Below are 10,242 nucleotides of genomic sequence, written 5' to 3' on the forward strand. Positions count from 1 at the left end.
CTTCACTCAATAAATGTACTTAATATTACTTGCTCCTTATATTCCAAAGTGGTTTTACTTAACCCTAACTCAACGTACTTATGTTTCAAATTTGATAAGTGCTTTTCGAAGATACGGGGTGTAACAGGCTAGCCTTACATACCTTTGCATACTCTTAACGGCTAAACATTCTCCTTCCGGGCTCACAACTCTACATTCAAGAGAATTCGTACTACATTAGATCATTTGAATCATGCTTAAGTCTAATCTAAAGCGATTAAGAGCCAACAAAAATTGGGCACCATTTCCTTTGTTTTGAAAACTTTCTCCATATAATAAACAACTCCCAACATCAATATCAATATCAACAATATCATAATCAATAGACTTTCTCAAGTTAAGCATTGTCACCTTCTCAATTCACTTTCAAACTCATCCATAACCATGACTACAATACAACATCATATTCATTCTTCACATACTACTTTCTCAACATCATTAGCATCATTCATAATAAGATTATACTTATCTCATACTAATAATCATGACTCAAATTAACTTACTACTCAAAATACCATTATCTTCATATTTGAGCTCATATTCTACTTTCTTATCTACTCCAAGTTTTTCAACTACTCAATACTTTTAATAACATGAAATAGATGTGAAACTCACCTTTAATTACGTAGGAATGTTTTTTCGATGAAGATACTCCACTTGAGAAAACCCTAACTTCAATTCCAAAGAAAACCTTGACTTTCGCAAACCCTAGTGATCTTCTCTACACTTGATTCTCTTGGTTCTTCGTGGTTGATCTTCGATTTCTCTTGGATATGTGTTAATATGGTATGTGGAACTTGCTAGAGCTATCAAGAAGTGTGGATAATGTGGGAAATGAAAAATAAGAACTTGGGTCATATATATATATATGGAAAGAGAAAATCTGGAAAAAGTGACCTGATTGAGTTATTCGGACACTTATACGATCCGTATAACTTTATACGGTCCGTATAAGTGACCGTATAATACTACCAGGGATTGACCTTCTCTGGACAGGTTATACGGACCGTATAAAGTTATATGGGCCATATAAGTGGTTGTATAACTCAACTTTTCCGAAGTTGTTCTCGTTGATTCGTTCGATCTCAAATCCTTATGGAACCTTCTTGGCACTTGTATAATACTTCATTACCCATCTAAGGAGCCTTATAGCTTTTCCTTGAGACATTACTAAATACACATTGGCTCAGTTATTACGAAATCTTCCCGAATATAACTTACATTCCACTTCCTTCAACGAACTTAGTTTCATCGGTTCATATAACTTCAAAATCTTATCGTATATACTTCAAAGCTACTTAATACTCTCCTTAATGTCATAAGGACTTCATGTTTGCCTTGATCTTGCGTTAGTCTATTCACAGTACGACAACACCGAATGTCTGAGGTGTAACAGTAGCGGCACCGCTATAGCGGTATACTTACCGCTGGGGCGGTATCGTACAGTGAAATTCTCTATTTAAGGAATCATTTCGGGAATTGTCCCATTTTTGATAACCCTAAATTCCAACCACCCAGTTCAGTAGGAAAGCCTAAAAATGAGATTCTTAGTCTTGATAAGTCCTTCTAACACCCTCCAACCCTCCTTCCACCTAGTAAATTACTCCTAAACATATTCACCTAGAGAACATCAAGTGGGTGTTTCAAGTAATCTAGAGTTGGAGGAGTGGTGGGTTAGCAACATTTCCATATAATTCCCTTTTAGCCATCTCCCATGTTCTTCACCTAAAATGAGTTAATAACCTAGATCCTTGCACTCCTTTTTCTTTAAAATAAATTCTTCCACGGGTCTTGGAAATGGTTTCTTCCCAATATAAGCTTGAAAATGGATAAATCACTTAGCATTGTTATAGATGGAAGCTAGAAGTAGGTTAAGGTCCCCAAACCTTTCTATAAATCCAAATCTCTTATGAAGGGTTCAAATGGAAATTGTTAATCTTGGGTATCATGGTTGTCTCCAGACTATTTCATACAGATTACGATGTGGTGATCGATTGAAAGAATCAATGGATAATCGTGGCACCCGCTTGGCCATGAGGTAGGTTATGCCTTCCCTTTCAGTAGACTCTGTTTAATTTCATATATTCGTGTATTAGAAGGAACAGAGAATGCATGTATATGAATTGGAGATTTGGGATGGAATCTCAGGGTGGTATTGTTGTGTGATTTGTGTGATTTGTGTGTTTGGGCTTGTGGCCTATAGGCTCCTCAGGTTGTTTGGTTTTGTTTCTTGAATATTGGTGGATTTCATGTGACTTGGGAGTAGTGGGCGGTACGTAATTCATTTATGCCTTACAATATGAAATTCCGTAATATGTGGTAAATTGTGTTATACCCTTAATAGCGAACTTAGTTGATAAATGGAAGGATAGAAAGAACCAAAGATTGTGACTAAGCTCTAGACTAAGTGTGGGGGAGTGATTGTGAGAAGGTGGTGAAGTTACTTGTTCTAAGCTATTAGGCAGAGTTAGGGGAAGTGGTAATAATGTGTCTCGACTTGCTTAACCTGTTGTGTGTTTAGGGCTAGTCTCCCCGTTATGTGTGATTTGATTGCCCTATTATGCCGGCTTGATGCCATGAGTCGTTGGTAGATTCTGGATTCTGTATTCATGTATATTGTTGGCGTATCCGTTGTTGGTCCTTGTGATTCGATTATATTATTGGCATACCCATTGTTGGTAATTGTGATTAGTGTACATTATCGGTATACCCATCGTCGGTACTTGTGATATTGAGCATGATTGTTGATGTTAATATATGCATTGCACACACTCTCATTTCATGATACACAGTTGACATATTGATGATATTTGATGAAACACTTGACGAGCTCGGCTCAGTTTTACTTGAATGACGTGAGATGGCCGATGTCCGATGTTCATCCCAGAATCACTGATTGAGTGAAATTAATACTTGATAAAAGTCTTTTACTTGAGTGACGTGAGATGAAATCGTTGTTGCATGGCCGATATCCGATGCTAGTTCCGAAATTGTTGCTAGTGCATGGACTCTGCGGTCCCTTAAGGTGGTGTCGGTGAGAACCCCCGTGGGCTAAGATTCGGGGTCCCGTCTGTCTGTTAAGAAATGATCCAGGATGGGTGGCACTTAGACTTCATGAGTCACGATGGGTTATGCTATCGAGACGTCAATATTTTCGTTCGGACTACATGTGTACACTGCATTTGCATGGAATTGCATTGTATCTATATATCATTGCATTGCATCTATATATTATTGCATTGCATTGCACTATGGTTTGTGATTGAGATTCTTGGTGTTGTACTTGTGATTTTGGATTCGGACATGATGTATTCAGACTTGGCATGTTTGGGGACTAGATGCTTTACTTAGGCGATGATGTGTATTTGGATCTGATTACAATTGATTTGTACTTGTGGGATTACCCTCTATAAAATCAGTTATTTGATTGGTTTCTAAGTGATATAGGATAAAATCCATTATCACGATGAGTTGATTCCCGAACCTAAATGAACGATCTAATGAATTGTGTACTGGAAAATTGCCTTGGTGCTATTTGACTTGTAGTTATTAGAGAGCACTTGTGATTTAAAGGTATTGATGTTATGATGTGCGGTAGATAAACATATGACCTGATTTAGTGATTATCATGGTTTTTTGTGAATTCTTTTACCAATATGTGTTACTAACCATTGTCGACTTATAATACTTACTCAGTACGCGTGGATTGTATTGATATTGCACTTACTACACCCTTCTTAGGTGTAGATTGTTTTAGGTGGTTGATCGTGATACGAAGAGGAAACATGCGGTGCCTATCTGGAAGGCCTCCTCCCACTTCATTCCGGGACGGAGTTTGAGTCTTAGAATGTAGTGGAAATGTGAAATCATTAGTCGCTCTTGTACTAGTCTAGACCAGGTCATGGGAAGCTGGATCGAGTCTGTAAGCATTTATTGGTTGTAATCTTAATGATTCTTGAGTTTATTAATAATATTATGATGTTCCACTGTTATTTCTAAGTACCTCTTAGTTTGAATGATTCATCCTTGTTAATTGGTGTATTAATTGAATAGAGGGTTCGCTTACTAAGGTGGGAAAGGTAGGTGCCCGCACGACCCCGAATTGGGTTGTGACAACCACTTTTCACTTATTCAACTTAATAACTTCTAAATTACTCAAAATCAACCAAGACTCATCCGACCACCTCGGGGACCGTTCCACCTATCCCCATAAATTAAAAACATTCCAACGATGCTGGGGAAAGAGTCAATAGGGGTAAAAAGGGTAAAATGCCTAAACGACCGAACGGGTCGTTACATCATGAGTCCTCCATGGGTCACGTGAAACCTACCGCAAGAGCGCGTGTGTTACATCTCCTATTTTGTACGTTAAATTGCATAGTAAGTTGTCGACGTAAGCTCGATAACATTGTCTTTGAGGTTATAAGTGGTTAGACCATGCTAATCCTAGAGGTTACTAAGGTGTATGATCATGTTCATTAGGTTTTGGAAGGTTTAGAAGTTAAACGAATCGAAGAGAATACATTTCGTCAAAATTCTTCGGATCAGCTTGATATGCGGTCCAATGTATGCACCTTAGATGTGTTTTACGGATTGTATTTTTGGTTTGAGTGACCATAGATAGATTCAGAGAGTTGGACTGATTTTTTGGAAGAAATACAGTGCAATATAGGACCGTATATCATTTTTCCGGTCCATATATTCCAACGCATATTAGAGGCGGTGCAAAGTTCCTTTTATGTATATATTCAGTGGGGCTTTATTCTTAAGTCATTTTTCATCCTCCACAGACACCCTAAAATACTCTCCAAGAGTTCTCATATCATTCAAGAGAAAAATCCGAGGTAAATAACGTAAATCTACTGTCAAGAATCCTGTGGTGCTAGTGAACCCAAGTTCTTCTCTTGTGTTCTTGATTCGGATATTTCCTTGAGTTGAAGTAATCTCAGATTTGGAGCTATGCTTGTTTTTTGACGTAATTTCATGTCTCTTCTACATGTATTTGAACTTGTATAAGTCATAGCTAACTTTTTTGATTGAAAATCCATAAAGTAAAGGTCGAAAAATTGTAGTTGGGATATTGTTGTATATTGAACTGTTTTGGGTTGTTCTTGAGCTCTCTTATGGATGGAAATTATGAAAAATAGCTTGAGTATGTTGTGGTGGTTGTGGTATGTATGTATGAAGAAAGGAGAGTGTTATAGCCCGTACTTCATACGTTCGAATAATTCGAGACAATTGCGAGAAGTTAAGGGCGAGACTATTTTCCAAAAATTATTTTAATGTACGAGTTGTCATGAATATTATTTATGACTATTCTTAGTATGGAAATATTGTGAGAGGCTAAGGCAAAAAGAGAAATTCGCAAAATGCGCCGTGGAAATAATGCGGAAGGCTAGGGGCAAAATGGTAATATTAGGAAAGTCAAGGGCAAAACGGGAATTTCACAAAAGGATCATGAAAGTTCTAAAAGGGCCATATTGGCCATGTGACAAAAAAAAAAAAAAGAGAAAAAGAAAAAGAATGGAAAATGATGACAAAAAATAAGTCATCTTTCCCATGAATTTAAGAAATTTCTAAAAAATGAAAGAAGGGTCAAGTGCCCACATTTCTTTAATTGAGGGACTTAAAAATAAATATGGGAAAGTGGTGGAAGACACACACACACACAGATATATATATATATATATAGGGAGTCATCTGTTATAGCCCGTACTCCGTACGTTTGGACATTTCGAAGTCGTCGTGGAAAGTTAAGGGCGAGACGATTTTCAAAAAAATCATTTTGATGTGCAAGTTGTTATAAAATTATTTATGACTATTATTAAGTAGGAGATATTGGGAAAGGCCATGGGTAAGAATAGAAATTGCAAAATGGCCGTATCGAAATAATGTGGAAGGCTAGGGGCAAAATGGTAAAATTGAGAAAAGTCGAGGGCAAAATGGAAATTTCATCCAAGTTTCATGAAAATTCCATAAGAGGCCATATTGGCCATGTGACTAAAAAAAGAAAGAAAAAGAAAAAGAAAAGGAAATAATAAAAAGATGACAAAGAATTTAGTCATCACTTCTAGAAATTAGGGAAATTTCTAGAGAGGGGCATGTGCCCTCACATCATAATATATATATTGGTTCATCTTCTAATTTAAGAAGACAAGAAAGAGAGCTCAAAAAAAAAAAAAAAAAAAGAACAAAGAGAGCAAGGAGCTCAAAACTAGGGGGGGAAAAATAAGCTATGGGAAATCTTGTCCCAAAAATTATTTTCTTGTTGTATTTCTACCAATTCAGGGTCTCTACAACATGGTGGAGTTGTTTGGAAGATAGAGGGCTCGTTTCATCAAGTTGACAACTTTGTCAAGTGAAGAAGTTTGAAGAAAAAGGTAAAGATTAATCCTTGTTATTATGTTATGAAGGTTTGCTTGTGTTGTAGCATGTAAAAATGAGTAGAGTTTATGGAAATATATAAGTTTGCATGGCGGGTGTGCATAGGTGTATATGGCCGTGTGCATGTATTATTGTGTAGTTGGGATGAATTGAATTTTATGTTGTATTTTAGTTGTGGTTATTGTGGATTTTGTACTAAAAATGAAAGTTGAATGAAATTGGATGAAGTTGGGAATTTCCATGTTAGTAGTGTGGTATGTTGCTATGATGGATTAATTTTGTTTAATGTGTTAGTTGTGTTGTTGTGACCCTTACAATGTGAATGAAGGTGAAATGGTTTAAGTTGACGTTGGAATGGAATGTAGGAAGTTATTTCACTTTAGAATGATTTTGTGATATTATGGAAATGAAATTGTTAAGATGTAAATTATGATTATGGTTGATGAAATTGGAAGACGGAAATATGTTATGAATATGTATGTTGAAGATTAGAAGTTTTGGATGGATTATGGTTTTGGTGAAAAGTTTGCATATTTTGTATATCTCATGAATATCTTGTGGAAATGATATGAAATGATTTAGAATTGTATTGGAGTGATCTTGATTAGTAATGAATGTGAAAACATTGAGATTAGTTTGGAAATGTGAAGTTGGAATGAAAGTTGTTGAGTTATGTAGTAAAGAAGACTATTTATGTTATAGTGCGTTTTATGATAATTGTTGGTGTTATTGGATTGTTGGGTGGTTGTTGTTGACATATTTGGGCGAGGAGCCATATTCTCGGGATGGTGCATTTCTGAGAGTCTTGCGGAATTTGATAGACAAGAACTAATTCAAGATTGGAATTTTAAACCGCTTCTAGTAGCGGCGACAAAATTGCAGTTTTAGAACTTGGATGGGGGTTTGGAGTAGCGTAAGCGCAAAAAAGGTATGTAAAGGCTTCCCTTTTCCTTCTTTGGCATGTCTTAGATGTACTAGAAGCGATTCTGACCGCCTCGGGGGTCACCTCTAATCTAGAAAATCCCAGAGGCTGAATTTAGTTACTATTCGTTATTCGATGGAATTGAACCAATAGGTATGCTTTGTTGTAAGCTATGTGTTAATGTCAAGTAATCTTTGAAAAATAAAAGCGAAAAAGCTTTGAAATCTTTGAGACAACCTAATGAGACATGATGACTACATTTTAGGTGGATTACCCGACTTAGTAGGGGTGGGCCCTGAAAACCTAAGACGATCATATTGTACTAATTGCCTTATTTTCAAGCGATAACTAAGGAAAACCTTTGGCTAATATTAGAGTTTGTTATAAATACACAGTAGCAATTTAAAAGGCGGTTTGACCTCGACTACTCACGATATAAACATTCGACATGAGCGATCTGATTAGAATATTTCGGTATAAGCGCATTCGATGTAAGTGTTACGATATAAGTTTTACGCATAAATATTTGAAAATAAATATATCCGGTATACATGTATGTTACGGCATAGAAATTCAACCTATTTATTTTGGTACAAGCATTCGATATGATAACTGCGATATGAGTATTCGGTATAGGTATGTACGATATAAGTATTATGCTATATGTATTTGGATACGGCGCGTCGACCCCAAGTATGCTAATGTGAGTATCTTTCATAAACCTTAATGTTCTCCAAACACGACCGGATCGCTTGGAAAGTCGAAGGTTTGTATGTTAAATGCTTATAACTCTCGATCTTAACTCGGAAGAACCGAGAGACTTGTTACCGAATCTTCGGATGTTAATAAGCGTATGTATTCGTAGTCGATTTCATATGTATATGTTTACACGCACTACTCTTGCTCGTGCGCGACTGATGTGTCTTTCACGGAGTCCGGGCCGGGGGCATGTTATGATCTCGTGTGTACGTTACGATACGATTCGATTCCGACGAGTCCGGGCCGGGACATGTTCTCGTGCGCACTTCTGCGCATTATTCACCGAGTCCCTCGTACTTGCGGGCGGGACACGTTATGCGCGCGCGTGATTATGATGTGATGTTATGGGGATGGTGGCCGGATGGCACGCGGTATTATTCACGTGTGTAGAGACCGCGGTAGAGGGCGGGACACGTTATGTATACATGATTGCAGGATGCATGACTTTATCTCAGAGTCCCGCAACAAAGGCGGGACACGTTATGTACATATGATTACGATATGCGTGATCTTATCTACAGGAGTCCCTTAATAAAGGGCGGGACACGTTATTTGCATACATGACATGCGGTTACTGCTATACGTGATCTTGATCACGTTGTAGGTCCTCGTCGGAGGGCGGGACACGTCATACACGTATGAGATTTATGATTTTGATATGTATTCGTGTTAATCAGGAGCATAAGTCATCTTGGAGCCTGCAGTATGTTACGTACTACGTACGATATATGCCATGCTCGGCGCGTCTGTATGTTACGTATGCGTCGTCGGTACATGACCTCGTCTGAACATTCATGCGCTCAGGTACTACGTCGACGTGTGACATCACGGGTTCACTCTGTATTTTCGGTACCTCTTCGGACATGCGGTACGTAGTTGCAAATTAAGCAGTTTAGGTATTACGTTGACTATTTGTGTTCTATATACTTTTGGCATATGAAGCACGGTGTGTATGAGTTGTGTCTGAGAAAGGTAAGCGTCTCGCTGGTCCCCGTAACGTGTGTATACGTGCGTTGTGTCTGTTTCGGTCATAGTTGTTTCTATATTACATGCCTTACATACTCGATGCATTTTTAAGTCTTGACCCACATCTTCGGGGGGTTTGCGTTTCTCACCGGAAATACTCGATGGTAGTATTATAGAAAATGTTCCGGCGGAGATGGCAAGCTCCATTTCATGGGTCTTCTTGAGTCGGAATTTGTACGGTATGATTTGATTTTACGGATGCATGTGTTAGAGACTTTGCGAACGGCATTGTGGGTATGGTGTGTGTCGGTCTGTCGCGGCTCCGTGGTAGGCAATGTCAAGTTATGTTATGTAGTAAATTTTGTACAATTACGGATTTTTGTCAAGTTTGAAAGCTTTATTATGTATTTCACGATTATTCGGTTTAGAGATTTGAAAAAATTTATGTGCACAATAGGAATCAGAGTGGGTTCGCTCGGCTCCGGATATGGGGTCGGGTGCCCATCACACCCTGATAGGGTCGGGGTGTGACATCATCATTTTAATTGAAGGAATTTGGAGAGAAAGAAAAACAAAGAAAGAAGAAGAACAAGAAAATGGCCATTCGGCCAAGAGGGAGAAAAACCACCCCCCGTAAAATCTTGTCCCAAAAATTATTTTCTTCATGTATTCTACTAATTCAAGGGTCCTACAACGGGGTATAGTTTTTCGGAAGATAGGTCGTCAGTTTCATCATTTCCGCATTTTAGTTAAGTGAAGAAGTGGAAGAAAAGAGGTAAGATTTAATCCACTTTTTATGATGTTATGAAAGCTTGTTTATATTGTAGTATGAAGGAATGGATAGAATTCATGAAAAAAATGGGAGTTTGCATGGTATAGCCGTGTGTATGCATGTGTTGTGGAGGCAAGATTAGTTAATTTTTATGTAGCATTTTAGTTGTTGTTGTTATGGAATTTATATTGGAAATGGAAGTTTGGTGATTTTGGTTGAATTGGTGGGTGTTGGAAGGTGGCCGAGTGTGTGTGTGTGTGTGTGGTATGAAATATGAACCAAGTTTTATGTAATAATTTAATTGTTGTTGATATGTATTTTATGATGCAAATGAGAATATGACGATTCTAGTGAAGTTGTAATTGTTGGAAAGTTGTTGTAGAAATTAGTGTGAATCGAA

This window comes from Lycium ferocissimum, chromosome 6 (assembly GCF_029784015.1).
Source record: "Lycium ferocissimum isolate CSIRO_LF1 chromosome 6, AGI_CSIRO_Lferr_CH_V1, whole genome shotgun sequence".
Lineage (NCBI taxonomy): Eukaryota > Viridiplantae > Streptophyta > Magnoliopsida > Solanales > Solanaceae > Lycium > Lycium ferocissimum.